The sequence below is a fragment of the Cibotium barometz genome, chromosome 12, assembly GCF_041138505.1.
Source record: "Cibotium barometz isolate CiBa-2024 chromosome 12, ASM4113850v1, whole genome shotgun sequence".
NCBI classification, from domain to species: domain Eukaryota; kingdom Viridiplantae; phylum Streptophyta; class Polypodiopsida; order Cyatheales; family Cibotiaceae; genus Cibotium; species Cibotium barometz.
The window spans coordinates 25,477,532-25,493,420 of NC_141057.1; the positions used below are offsets into that span (position 1 = coordinate 25,477,532).

The following is a 15,889-nucleotide window of genomic DNA, read 5'->3' on the forward strand; positions in this document are numbered from 1 at the left end:
AAAGGTGGTTTTGGGGCTTCGAAGATGAGAGAATTGCATCATCGCGGTAGTGATGGATGAGGAAGAGGGTTAGATTTAGGGGAAAGCCACTTGGATTTTTGGGTGGTTTTGAGAAATACAAAGTCCCTCACGGAGAGGGGTCCCTCTGCTTACTACTTCTCGAGAGTTTGTGTTTGAACTTTTGTTTGGGGTCGAAGCTTTATTAGTTTGTTTACAATCTACAAGCACTTCTCTCGAGAGTTTTTGTTTGGAGTCGAAGGTTTGTTAGTTTGGTTACAATTTACAAGGCCTTGGAGAAAATGTGTAATTTTTGAACGTTGACGATCAGGGAGGGATGATGTTGTCGGTCCGCCGAGTCGCCCATGCGGGCCGCTTGACTCGTCGACGAAAGTCCGACTGCTGTCTGTCTACATATAAAGTACCTCGACTGTGTCTCTGCCATCTTATCCTTTGCGATTCTTCACCTTTCTTTGCCTTCTATAATCGTGTACTTCTTTCTCATACGCTCTCTCTCATCATCTTGCACAGTTTAGGTACGTACATGGAAAGTAACAGCAGCAACAGCAGCTGCTCCTCCTATGCGCTGGGCCGCCAGTTGGGCGAGGGCGTGGATGGCATTGTGAGGCTGTGCACGCACAAGCGCACGGGCCAGCAGTACGCCTGCAAGTCCGTGCGCAAATCAGGGAGCGCCCTTCGCCATGTGCGCACGGAAGTTGCGACGCTGGAAAGGCTCAAGGGTCATCCCAACGTGGTTCGGCTGGAAGAGAGCTTCGAGGACGAGGAGTGCGTTCACGTGGTGATGGAGCTGTGCGAGGGAGGAGACCTGCTCGAGCATCTCAGGGACAACACCAGCAATGGGCGCCTGCCGGAGTCCCAGGCAGCTGAGGCTTTCGCGGCCATCGTGAGAGGGGTGTCCTTCTGCCACGACCAAGGTGTCATGCACAGGGACCTCAAGCTAGAGAACGTGCTCTTCGCTGATCGAGAAAGAAGTTACTCCCACCTCAAGCTCGCGGACTTCGGCGCCTCTGCTGACTTCTCCCACCGTCGAGTCTTCGACGACGTGGAGGGCACGCCATGCTACCTCGCTCCCGAGATCCTGCTCACCGGCACCCACGACCAGAAGGTGGACGTGTGGAGCTTGGGCGTGCTACTCCACATGTTGCTGTGCGGCTATCCGCAAAGCAACATGTGGAGCTTGGGCGTGCTACTCCACATGTTGCTGTGCGGCTATCCGCCCTTCGACGGGGATACCACCGCGGACATCTTCGAGGCCGTGAAGCGAGGGAGGCTGGATCTGAAGAGGGAGCCCTGGCCGTCCATCTCAGCCCCAGCCAAGGAGCTTATCAAGGGAATGCTGCAGCGGAACCCCTACAGACGGATGAGACTCAGGGACCTGCAGAGCAGCTGGCTCACCCTTGGCTACAAGATCATGTGCAACAGCATCATACCCCGAGTACAAGTCCAACTAAAAACGCCGGCAATAGCCTGCAACAGGAATGCTTAGCTCTAAGCTGTTAGTTAACGAAGGAATTAGGGGCTGGACACTGAGCACAGTTATTAGGAGCTTCTTGTGGTGCAATATGGGAAGGGAGAACCATTCTTTTTTTTGGGGGGGATAAACCCTTTTAGAGTTCACCTTGCACAAGTTTTGATGTGTAGGCCTGCCCACAACAGAGAAGTGTTGAGTTCTGTCTCTAGGATGGCATACAATGCAGTAATCCAGGGTTTTCTTTTTTGTAAAGTAGTGTATAGGCGACGAATAAATAAATATTCAAGTAAGGTCATTTCGTTGATTATTGATTTCACTGCAGAGAAATAACCCACCCGTGCTCCCCGTCTCTCTCTCTCTCTCTCCCTCTCTAAACACAACCATCATTTTATCTCTCTAATCACAACCATCATGTTAGCTTTTACATACACTTCTTCACTTGTTTTCTTTGTCTTCTATGGAATGATGCTGGTGAGCCAAGCTTATGGTGTCTACATGCATGTCGAGATCTTCACAACTTCATATATGCCCCATAGCTATTGGCTGATTGGTTCCCCATGCCCTAACCTAATGTGATGCATGTCCTAAATGTTGTTGATGCCTTGTGTATTGTTGTAGGTGCTGCAACAATAGCACCATACAATGTTGCACATGCTATAACTACTCTGATCTAAGCTTGTTAACATTAATTTAACTACTTGGTAAATGTTGGATTAATGCTTGAATGCCTAGAATGCCATGTCACCTATACACCAACTAGGTGTGCACGTGACATTGACCAGGTCTGGTCGGCTAGCAAAAAAATAGGCCCTCTTGGCTAGCAAGCTACTACAACCAACCATGGAAAAGACTACAGAACCCCCTCATGGAGCAAAACTGGGAAAAATGGACAATGAGGAAAAAATGAAGAAACTCCTACACGGGCAGGCACACCCACAATAATGGCCGTCACTCCCTACTACAACTGAGTAATATGTACAGACAAGAGATAACTACTAACATCCCCTCTTAGCTCGTGGATGTGGAACGAATCCTAGTGAGCTGGAGTGCTGACACAGAATCCGCTGAGGTAGAAGCTTCATAAAGAGGTCTGTCGTATTGTCCTTCATTGAACAAAAGACTAGCAAGATGTAACCAACCAAAATGTTCTCTCTAAAGGTATAGTTTCGGTAAGAAGATTTTGGCTAAGGCGGAGCAATATTAGAGCCTTGTAGTTGTTGATGCCTTCATGTATCCTGCCTATGAATTGATTATGACCTAGAATAAGGTATTGTAACTTAGACAAAGTTGTGATTTGGAATGCAATACCACCATCAAGGTTGTTGAGTGGCAAAGACAACCAAGTGAGGTTACTGATCCTAGCTATGGTATCGAGCAAAGGCCCACTGAGTGCATTTGCCCCTAGATCTAGTGCTTGCAACAATAAGGTCAATGAGCCCAAGGTGCTTGGTATAGTGCTAGTCAAGTTGTTTTGTTATAAGTACAAGGATCGGAGGCTTTCGCAAGCTCCAATCTCAATGGGACTGCTTCCAATTATGCGGTTTCCAAAAGAAAAAAAAATAAGCCAAGCTCTTGAATACTATGATATCCAGCAATAAGGTGCCATTAAGCTGATTCACTTGAAGCTCTAGTGTCACAAGGTTGGTGGAGTTGTACAGGGAGGTGGGAATGGGGCCATTTAGAGAGTTCAAGAAGAGCCTTAGATCGGTGAGAAGTTTCACGTTCCCAATTTCTAAGGAGATATAGCCTTCTAGCTTGTTTTGATCAAGGTAGAGGGCAGAGAGACTGCAGCAATTTCTAAGTGGGGGGAATGGTGGTTGTTAGATTGTTGTCATTCATAAGTAGATCTATAAGGTTAGTGAGCTTTCCCAACTCGGGGGGTATGGGATTGCTAAGATCATTACGAGAGAGGAGAATGTGACAGAAAAAGGATGAAGGACCAAATGTATGAGAGATCATAGCAAAACAACATGTCAGTATGAAATGGGTGAGTGAGTGTATATATGATGGTGAGTGAAAATATGTACAAGAGGTCCTCTAATGTGAGGAGACTCTGAGTAGAAGACCAATGCGGAAGCAGAGATGATGTCAGAGTTCAAGCACGGTCAATGAATGAAGGCTCGCATTGATGTGAGGCAAAGGCACTCCGTGAGGTGGTCGGTGTCAAAGGCTCGCGTCAGTGGATGCAGAGGAACTTCAAGGTGGTAGTGGGCAGAGGAAGATGAAGTGATGAGATACAGATGTTGATGCAACCTCTAGTGATAAGGGTGCTAAACTCTAGTGATAAGGGTGTTGTGGTACCTAAAAAGAGTAGAGAGGGCTGCCATCTCGAGTGGTGCAAGCTTTGGTGACAAGGGTGCTATAATACCTAAGGGGTGGTAAGGAGCAGAGATGGCTACTGTCCCGATGATGTGAGATGGTGAGCAGAGATGGCTGCTATCCCGAGAGGTAAACTGTTTAAGAAAAATGATGATATGTTGTAGAAGAGAGTGGGATGTTGTCCCAAGATGTGTACTGATGCTAAAACGCTGATGTGTTGTACAATAGCATAGAGTGGGTTGTTGTTCCAAAAGAGTGAACTGAAGATAAAATGCTAATGTGCTGAAGTGTAGCAGAGAGGGCTGTTGTCCCATGAGCTAATGTAAAACAATAGTATGCTCTATGTAGTAGAGAGGGATGTTGTCCCATGAACTGATATGAAATGATGGTATGCTCTATGTAGCAGAGAGGGCTACTATCCCATGAGAGGGCTACTATCCCATGAGATGTTGTCCCATGAACTGATATGAAATGATGGTATGCTCTATGTAGCAGAGAGGGCTACTATCCCATGAGAGGGCTACTATCCCATGAGATGTTGTCCCATGAACTGATATGAAATGATGGTATGCTCTATGTAGCAGAGAGGGCTACTATCCCATGAGATGATGTGAAACACTAGTGTGCTAGAGCTGATAGTAGCCGATGATGATGAAGCAGATGATATGTAGGCAGAGGGATCTTGTCCCATGAACTGATATGAAATGATAGTATGCTCTATGTAGCAGAGAGGGCTACTCTCCCATGAGATGATGTGAAACACTGGTGTGCTAGAGCTGATAGTAGCCGATGATGATGAAGCAGATGATATGTAGGCACCGACAACATACCAACAGATAATCACATGGTACCTGATATGGTCAATGGAGCGGTACAATGTGATGAATGATGAGGATATCCTATCTAGCTACACTTCAGCACATTGGCATTTTATCTTCAGTTCACTCTTTTGGAACAACAACCCACTCTATGCTGTTGTACAACACATCAACGTTTTAGCATCAGTACACATCTTGGGACAACATCCCACTCTCTTCTACAACATATCATCATTTTTCTTAAACAGTTTACCTCTCGGGATAGCAACCATCTCTGCTCACCATCTCACATACCACCCCTCAGGTATTGTAGCACCCTTGTCACCAAAGCTTGCACCACTCGGGATGGCAGCCCTCTCTGCTCTTTTTAGGTTTCAGAACACCTTATCACTAGAGTTTAGCACCCTTATCACTAGAGTTTGCATCAACATCTATATCATCCTCACTTCATCTTCCTCTGCCCACTACCACCTTGAAATTCCTGTACATCCACCGATGCGAGCCTTCGACGCCAACCATCTCACGGAGTGCCTTTGCCTCACATCAATGCGAGCCTTCGTTCATTGACCGTGCTTCAACTCTGACATCATCTCTGCTTCTGCAATGGTCTTCTACTCAGATTCTCCTCACATTAGAGGACCTCTTGTACATATTTTCACTCACCATCATATATACACTCACTCACCCATTTCATGCTGTGTTGTTTTGCTATGATCTCTCATACATTTGGTCCTGTCGTCCTTTGTTCCTCACATTCTCCTCTCTCGTAATGATCTTAGCAATCCCATACCCCCACAGAGTTGGGAAAGTTCACTAACCTTATAGATCTACTTATGAATGACAACAATCTAACAACCACCATTCCCCCCACTTAGAAATTGCTGCAGTCTCTCTGCCCTCTACCTTGATCAAAACAAGCTAGAAGGCTATATCTCCTTAGAAATTGGGAATGTGAAACTTCTCACCGATCTAAGGCTCTTCTTGAACTCTCTAAATGGCCCCATTCCCACCTCCCTGTACAACTCCACCAACCTTGTGACACTACAGCTTCAAGTGAATCAGCTTAATGGCACCTTATTGCAGGATATCATAGTATTCAAGATCTTGGCCTATTTTTTGCTTTTGGAAACCGCATAATTGGAAGCATTCCCATTGAGATTGAAGCTTGCGAAAGCCTCCGATCCTTGTACTTATAACAAAACAACTTGACTAGCACTATACCAAGCACCTTGGGCTCATTGACCTTATTGCAAGCACTAGATCTAGGGGCAAATGCACTCAGTGGGCCTTTGCTCGATACCATAGCTAGGATCAGTAACCTCACTTGGCTGTCTTTGCCACTCAACAACCTTGATGGTGGTATTGCATTCCAAATCACAACTTTGTCTAAGTTACACTACCTTATTCTAGGTCATAATCAATTCATATGCAAGATACATGAAGGCATCAACAACTACAAGGCTCTAATATTGCTCTGCCTCAGTCAAAATCTTCTTACCGAAACTATACCTTTAGAGAGAAGATTTTCGTTGGTGACATCTTGCTAGTCTTTTGTTCAATGAAGGACAATATGGCGGACCTCTTCATGAAGCTTCTACCTCAGCGGATTCTCTGTCAGCACTCTAGCTCACTAGGATTGGTTCCACATCCATGAGCTAAGAGGGGATGTTAGCAGTTATCTCTTGTCTGTACATATTACTCAGTTGTAGTTGGGAGTGGTGGCCATTATTGTGGGTGTGCCTGCCCGTGTAGGAGTTTCTTCATTTTTTCCTCATTGTCCATTTTTCCTAGTTTTGCTCCATGTGGGGGTTCTATAGTCTTTTCCGTGGTTGGTTGTAGTAGATTGCTAGCCAAGAGCGCCTCTTTTTTTGCTAGCCGACCAGACCTAGGCAATGTCACGTGCACACCTAGTTGGTGTATAAAGTCAATATTAGATAAAGTGGGAAAAATCTCATTCCCATGAGAAAAGTGGGGGTATGGTAAACTCATCCAAAAGTTTGTCAAAACATATTCATGTGACATATCATTGGAAAGAGCTTGAAAAGTAGAATCTAGATCTACTTTGTCCGACAAATTTGGAGTTTGCATGTGCAAGTTATGGCCAAAATAAATTTTTTAAATACATTCCCATTTTGAGGAGCAAATATTGAGTGTTGCTAATGGGGATCACGACAAAACATGCATCATGATCGTTCGTTGAGATCTTTGGGCTATGACGATGTCGTCTTTGATTCTCTATCCGAATATGATTTCGTGTTGCTCCATGAGTTGACAAAACTAAATATTGGGAGGAAATATTGAGCGTTGCTAATGGGGATCACGACAAAACATGCATCATGATCGTTCGTTGAGATCTTTGACCATTCGTCTTCAGGTTTGTTCATTAAAGATGTTTAGCAATGCCTCAAGCAAGTGTGCGTTGCGTGTGGATATATAAGTGAGTCGCATACATTCTACCATGAGTTGTAGATGTTCGGATGGTTGATGTGGATTGTGAGGGGATGGAAGAGTCATTTTGTGATTGTGTACTAAATATTATGACGAAAAGAAATTTGCAAATATGTTAGTGTCGAAAAGAAATAATAAATAATGTTACCTTGATTTAATCCCGGGAGCATGCATAAGTGGTCGATAACATGGTCGCTTTGTCGTAAAAGCTATGGGGAAATTTTAATGGTTATTTTTGTGTAATTTTTAGGCTACACTTTAGCACATTAGCATTTTATCTTCAGTTCACTCTTTTGGAACAACAACCCACTCTATGCTGTTGTACAACACATCAGCGTTTTAGCATCAGTACACATCTTGGGACAACATCCCACTCTCTTCAACAACATATCATCATTTTTCTTAAACAATTTACCTCTCGGGATAGCAACCATCTCTGCTCACCATCTCACATACCACCCCTCAGGTATTCTAGAACCCTTGTCACCTAATCTTGCACCACTCTCGGGATGGCAGCCCTCTCTGCTCTTTTTAGGTACCACAACACCTTATCACTAGAGTTTAGCACCCTTATCACTAGAGTTTGCATCAACATCTATATCATCATCACTTCATCTTCCTCTGCCCACTACCACCTTGAAATTCCTCTACATCCACTGATGCGAGCCTTCGACACCGACCATCTCACGGAGTGCCTTTACCTCACATCAATGTGAGCCTTCGTTCATTGACCGTGCTTCAACTCTGACATCATCTCTGCTTCTGCATTGGTCTTCTACTCAGAGTCTCCTCACATTAGAGGACCTCTTGTACATATTTTCACTCACCATCATATATACACTCACTCACCCATTTCATGTTGTGTTGTTTTGCTATGATCTCTCATACATTTGGTCCTTTCGTCCTTTTTCCCTCACATTCTCCTCTCTCGTAATGATCTTAGCAATCCCATACCCCCAAAGTTGGGAAAGTTCACTAACCTTATAGATCTACTTATGAATGACAACCTTATAGATCTACTTATGAATGACAACAATCTAACAACCACCATTCCCCCCACTTAGAAATTGCTGCAGTCTCCCTGCCCTCTACCTTGATCAAAATAAGCTAGAAGGCTATATCTCCTTAGAAATTGGGAACGTGAAACTTCTCACCGATCTAAGGCTCTTCTTGAACGCTTTAAATGGCCCCATTCCCACCTCCCTGTACAACTCCACCAACCTTGTGACACTATAGCTTCAAGTGAATTAGCTTAATGGCACCTTATTGCAGGATATCATAGTATTCAAGATCTTGGCTTATTTTTTTGCTTTTGGAAACCGCATAATTGGAAGCATTCCCATTGAGATTGGAGCTTACGAGAGCCTCGGATCCTTGTACTTATATAACAAAACAACTTGACTAGCACTATACCAAGCACCTTGGGCTCATTGACCTTATTGCAAGCACTAGATCTAGGGGCAAATGCACTCAGTGGGCCTTTGCTCGATACCATAGCTAGGATCAGTAACCTCACTTGGCTGTCTTTGCCACTCAACAACCTTGATGGTGGTATTGCATTCCAAATCACAACTTTGTCTAAGTTACACTACCTTATTCTAGGTCATAATCAATTCATAGGCAGGATACATGAAGGCATCAACAACTACAAGGCTCTAATATTGCTCCACCTCAGTCAAAATCTTCTTACCGAAACTATACCTTTAGAGAGAAGATTTTGGTTGGTGACATCTTGCTAGTCTTTTGTTCAATGAAGGACAATATGGTGGACCTCTTCATGAAGCTTCTACCTCAGCAGATTCTCTGTCAGCACTCCAGCTCACTAGGATTGGTTCCACATCCATGAGCTAAGAGGGGATGTTAGCAGTTATCTCTTGTCTGTACATATTACTCAGTTGTAGTAGGGAGTGATGGCCATTATTGTGGGTGTGCCTGCCCGTGTAGGAGTTTCTTCATTTTTTCCTCATTGTCCATTTTTCCTAGTTTTGCTCCATGTGGGGGTTCTATAGTCTTTTCCCTGGTTGGTTGTAGTAGCTTGCTAGCCAAGAGGGCCTGTTGTTTTGCTAGCCGACCTGGTCAATGTCACGTGCACACCTAGTTGGTTGTAGTAGCTTGCTAGCTAAGAGGGTCTGTTGTTTTGCTCCATGTGGGGGTTCTATAGTCTTTTCCCTGGTTGGTTGTAGTAGCTTGCTAGCCAAGAGGGCCTGTTGTTTTGCTAGCCGACCAGACCTGGTCAATGTCACGTGCACACCTAGTTGGTGTATAAAGTCAATATTAGATAAAGTGGAAAAAAATCCCATTCCCATGAGAAAAGTGGGGGTATGGTAAACTCATCCAAAAGTTTGTCAAAACATATTCATGTGACATATCATTGGAAAGAGCTTGAAAATTAGAATCTAGATCTACTTTGTCCGACAAATTTGGAGTTTGCATGTGCAAGTTATGGCCAAAATAAATTTTTTAAATACATTCCCATTTTGAGAGATTTTTTCCATTTTATCTAATATTGACTTTATAGGTGACATGGCATTCTAGGTATTCAAGCATTAATCCAACATTTACCAAGCAGTTAAATTAATGTTAACAAGCTTAAATCACAGTAAGGGCATGGGGAACCAATCAGCCAACAGCTATGGGGCATATCTGAAGCTGTGAAGATCTAGACATGCATGTAGACAGCATAAGCTTGGCTCACCATAGCATCATTGCATATATATAGAAAAGCGCATCATTCATTTCAGTTATCTCCTTCTTCTCAACGTTTGGAGCCTAAGGAGCAAGGGAATGAGCAGCACAGTCAATGTTGGAAAAGCTACATATCACCGTAATATTATCCACTCTAGATTCTTCTTCTACCTTTGGTATTTAAGATGCTAAGATGTAATATATCCCATATTTTGTTCCATTTAGTTAATCATAAAAATTCATAATATTTATCAAATATTCAAAAATAATAGCACCTGACCAGATCTAACAAATTACTTCACACTTTATAAGAAAGAAGAGATTTATCCAATATCTATGATTGTTTCGAAGTCTAATCAATCCAAAAATAATAATAATCGCTAGTACAATTATGCAAATCTAGAGAGTTAATCACCAATTAGGACTTTCTTTGATGCTCATCCACCCAACCTCCACACTTAATGTCACAGCTATCTCGGGTATGCCTCCTTCTCGATCTCGTACTCTCTGGGTTCTACCACATGGTTTCTAGAGGGCTTCAATCTTGTTCTCTATCCGGCGGGTAAATAGTACCAGTCGGCCCGAATCGCAAAAAGTCTCTGAGCAAAATCTCCCTCTCTCTCTCTCTTCCTGCATAGAACCACATCAAGGCTTTAAAAATATAGCCCACAAAAATTTTGTTTGATTAACATGTACGAAAAAGATAAAGATAGTTTTTTTTCCCTAAAAACACATTCTTTAACCAAAATAGAGATGATATGTAAAAAAAAACACTCGAAAGTGGTGTCCAATTTGTTTTACAAAATATCGGCCAAACCATGAGGAATCTCCAAATGGTCTGAACACAGACTTTGTTCCTCTTATTATGATCTATCTTTCTTTAGTTCTTGTCTCTAACAATAAGGTTAACTACCCCCTTATACAAAGCTGTTACTAGGCACATTTTACTTTCCTTCATAGTTCTAGGGAAGTACAAGGTTAAGAACATGGACGTCTACTTGACTCCATTAGTTGATGAGCTACAGACGTTATGGATGGTATCCAAGTTCATGATGCATCTAAGGGTTTTGGATATAGGGATGCAATAGTGTGAGGAATACTTATGTGGACCATGCATGATTGGCTGAGCTCTATGGAGAGTGCTTTGGTAAGTTAATTATTCTAAGATTTCTTGATCTCATTTAATTTTACAATTTTAATCATTTTGTATTATTTCCATATCTCATCATAATGATTAGCATGTTTGGCAAGGCTTTCAATATCTGGTTATGTGGGCCTAGATTAGAGACTTGGTACTCAATAGCTTTGAAGAAGGTTGTCTACGAAGGCCACAAAAAGTATCTCCCCGACAACCATGAGTTGCGAGAGAGAGATTTCTATGGAGGCCTCCTCGTGTGCTAAATCCAAGTGATTGGAGCAGGGAATGGGAAGTGGATCCAAGTTGTTCACCCCCAGAATGAAAAGGCTATCCATCTTGCGTCTACTCCCATACTGGATTGATCTTTTAGTCAATCATCATCTTGACCCTATGCACATTTTCAAGAACATAGCCGATATGCTTTGGAAAACCATCACAGGTGCTAAAGAGAGCAAGGCACAAAGGGATGATCTACAAGAGGTGGATCGCATGTGCAACACTTATGGGCGCGGAGCAGACCTGATGGGAAAGTGATTCTCCCTAGAGCACCTTGGGTCTTAACCAAAGAAGAGTAGCGGCATGTAAAGAAGTGCATAAGTGAGTTTCGTACTCCCACTAGTTGTATGCATTGCTTCAAGGGATCATTCACAAAGGATGAAGAGCTTAGTGGCTTGAAGTCTCATGACTGGCACAAATCTTATAGTTTGTGCTGCCAATAGCCATTAAGGATTGCCTTGGTGAAGACATAAGAGTGACAATATACAAGATTAGTGCAGTGGTACGATGGATATCAAAGAAGGAGATTATAAGAAATACGTTGGAAGCAACTCGTCTAAACTCCATTGAAGCATTTACAATGGCGAAGAAATTCTTTCCAACAAGTTTCTTGACCATTCAATTGTACCTACTTGTTCATGTGGTTAACAAGGTTGCTATAGGAGGTGTTGTTCATAGTCGATGGATGTTTTTCCTCAAGAGATTTATGAAGACATTGAAAGGTTTTGTTCAGTGGGATGGCTTGAATCTCTTGTATACATAACATAATTTCTTAGTACGTCAAACCCTGATATGCCACGATTGTGGACACAAGAAGAGGATGATCAGCTTGTTGGGGAAGATCCTCAAGGGGACAAGGACTTTAGAGAACAATGGATATGGCATTACGAAAGAAGATTAATAAATTTTGCATCCTCAACTTAAGTGCTATGCAAAAATGGATCGAGAGATATAGGGTCGCAAAGAAGGAAAGAGACCGAGATCGTTTGAATTTTAGAAAGAGTCGAACAACTAGAGCATTGCCATACCCAGATTCATTTTCTCAACTTCCAGAATTTCATTCTAGTAGATGTCTTTCAGCAAATCATGCAACAAGAAAAATACAGTGGTGAGGTTATAAGCGACGAGGAGGAGGAGGAGCTTGCATATGGTTGTGATTACCATGTAAGTGAGTTTTTATATGTACACAAGAAACCGTAAGACATAGTCTTGTATATAAGTTTTTGTTCTTGATACAATTTCATGATCTTCTTTTGCTTGCAATATCACAAATTGGTGCACTTTGGTCATGCGGTCGTCTCTTTTGAGTGGAGCAAATAGATAAGAAGAGAATAACATTTGATTGCAGTGTCAACACAAATTTCATGCAAGAAAGTCGTTCTAGTGCAAGTGATCTAAGTTGTGAAGTTGGCATGCTTGATTACTGTGGAACGATACAACACGTTATCAAGGAACTGGGTTCAGAAAGTTTTCTGTGTTCATTTTTGATGTGAAGTGGTTCAAGGTAGTGACTTAAGGACCACAAGCAACCATGCACAGAGATAAGAGCGGATTTATTCAAGTAGACTCCACAAAGATATGGACAAACCAAAGGGACACATTTGTGCTACCAGAGCATTGTCAGTAGGTTGTCTTCAAGGTGGACCCGAGAGATTACATGGTTGTTTGTAATCCAAATAGATCCACAAAGTAAACAATATTTGAAGATGTGGAAATTTCAGATGAAGTAGAGGTTGAGGAACCCACTCAAGAAGTACAAGAAATAGATATTGATCGAGTTGAACAACTAGAAGAAGGATCAAATGAAGGTATAGTAATTAAACAATTACTAGCACTTGAACCAGAAGCAAACACAATAACTAATCCAGAATTCGAAGAAGAGAACGAAGAACAACTTTCAACACAACCACCTCTAATGCTTGAAATAGAAGAGGACGATTCGGAGGCTACACGTATTGATGAAGATGCAGATGGAGAGGTATTTCTAGAAATAGATGTATTTGGAGCCATGGATCTAGCTGAGGATGAGAGAGTCGATGATGAGCTATAACATTTTATCTCAATGTTATTTACTAAGAAATACTTAGTTTTTGTCAATGTTTTCTTTTTTTGCACAATCAAATTTTAAGAAATTAAAAATAAGAAAATTTAAAATTTCGATACCTATTTCGACGCTTATTCCGACATTCATTTCGACGCTCATTTTGATGTTTATATCGATGCACATATCGATGGCGTGTAAACCGTCAAATACCAAGTGTTAAAAATGAGTCATCTTGTAGTAGTGTAACTAATCATCATGGGCTAGTATGAACATAAGATGGAATCAAGGATGGATAGGTGGCGAGGGCATGATCAGGTAGCCATTAAGAATCTTTGATGGGGTGGCCTTTATACTTGATTAAATATCTAATGGTAAATATTACCTTTGCTTATTATTATTGTTGAAAGTTCTTTAAAAAAAAGGTTAATAATTCAAAAATGTATTCAAGAAAAGAATGTATAAGTACTATGAATTAGTTTGATGCTATAATGATATGTGAAAAGAAAATTGGAGTAAAAGAGTTGTCATCTCAAATGTGTGGTTGATGTGCTACAAAATAAAGTGTGATTCTATAATCTTTGAAAGACATGTGTATGCATCGCGATAAATATCTTTTTAGGGGGTGGGGGGGGTAAGTGAGATTGAAGGAAATGTAAGTGAGAAAAAAAGGGTTCATGGGCTATACTTGACAAAATTGAATATTAGGAGGAAATATGTGAGTGTTTCCAATGGCGATTATGACAAAACATGCTTCATGATCGTTCGTCCAGATCTTTGACCATTTGTCTTCAGGTTTGTCATTAAATATGTGTAACAATACCTTGAATAAGTGTGCATTGCATGCGGATATATAAGCGAGTCACATACATTCTGCCATGAGTTGTAGAAGTTCAGATGGTTGTCATAGATTGTGAGGCGATGGAAGAGTCATTGCGATTATGTACTAAATATTTTGGCAAAAATAAAGTTACAAATATGTAAGGCTTAAAAAGAAATAATGAAAAATAGTTACTTGAATTTAACCCAACATGTGTAAGTGGTCTATAACATGGCCAATTTGTCGCAAGAGCTATGGGAAATTTTTAGAACTTTTGTTGGTTATTTCTGTATAATTTTAGGCCTATTGGAAGCACAAGTGCTTTTGAGTTTATGAGCATGCCAGCTCTACAAAAATATAGCAAGCAATGATATAAAGTCTTGGGCATAATGATAAAATACTATTTGGTATGTACAAAGGTATGAGGCCTTAGCCTTACAAAAATATTGATAACAAAATATGAAACCATAAAAGGTGTTCACATGTCTTCCAAAATATCTCATAGTGGTCCAACACATGTTCCACAATTAACACATAATCAGTCACTGAATCATTACCTTCATCCAAAATAATATTAGTCATCACTGCACAAAGCCTATTAAGCACATTAATTTTGATTATATCATACCAGTGCACACAGCTAATTAAATACATTAATCCTGGTAGACATTGTACCATTGCACATAGCTTGATAAAAAATGCGCATCCAAAATAAAAGGCGCATCCAAAATAAAATATCCCAAAGCAAAATAATAGCACTTACAATATCAAGACAATGTACACATGTACAAATTCACCTACGTATGCGTCAAGTAAACTACGATCGTCGTAGATTTAGAAAGGCATCCCAAGAGAATTTATAAAAATGAAAAATGTGAGAATACATATTTCATAGATTAACTCCAATTTATAAATAATGATAAATGTGAGAATATATATTCTATGAATTAACTCCCTATAACATGCCCCGGGGGTAACAAGTAATTGTTCTCAATTGCTCATAAAATCATAAATAATTATCATAAGCTAGTATGAACATAAGATGCAATCACAATGGATAGGTGGCGAGGGTATGACCTGGTAGCCATCGAGAATCTTCGATGGGGTGGCCTTCATACTTGATTAAATATCTACGATAAATATTACCTTTGCTTGTTATTATTGTCTAACGTTTTGACGAAAAAGGTTGATAATTCAAAAATATATTCAAGAAAGGGATGTCTAAGTATTATGAATTAGTTTGATGCTATAATGATATGTGAATAGAAAATTGGAGTAAAAGAGTTGTCATCTCCAAGTGTGGTTGATGTGCTACAAAATAAAAGTGTGATTCTATAATCCTCGAAAGACATGTGTATGCATCGTGATAAATATCTTTTCAGGGGTAAAGTGTGATGATTGAAGGAAATGTAAGTGAGATAAAAAGTGTTCATGGGCTATGGCGATGTCGTCTTTGATTCTCTATTCGAATATGATTTCGTGTTGCTCCATGAGTTGACAAAACTAAATATTGGGAGGAAATATTGAGTGTTGCTAATGGGGATCACGACAAAACATGCATCATGATCGTTCGTTGAGATCTTTGGGCTATGACGATGTCGTCTTTGATTCTCTATCCGAATATGATTTCGTGTTGCTCCATGAGTTGACAAAACTAAATACTGGGAGGAAATATTGAGCGTTGCTAATGGGGATCACGACAAAACATGCATCATGATCGTTCGTTGAGATCTTTGACCATTCGTCTTCAGGTTTGTTCATTAAAGATGTTTAGCAATGCCTCAAGCAAGTGTGCGTTGCGTGTGGATATATAAGTGAGTCGCATACATTCTACCATGAGTTGTAGATGTTCGGA

At 41.1% G+C, this 15,889-nt stretch overlaps 1 pseudogene; it reads left to right on the forward strand.

The window, feature by feature from the left end:
* Positions 1-541: 541 nt before the first annotated feature.
* LOC147633218 (calcium-dependent protein kinase 7 pseudogene) lies at positions 542-1,504 on the forward strand (annotated as a pseudogene).
* The last annotated feature ends 14,385 nt before the right edge of the window (positions 1,505-15,889 follow it).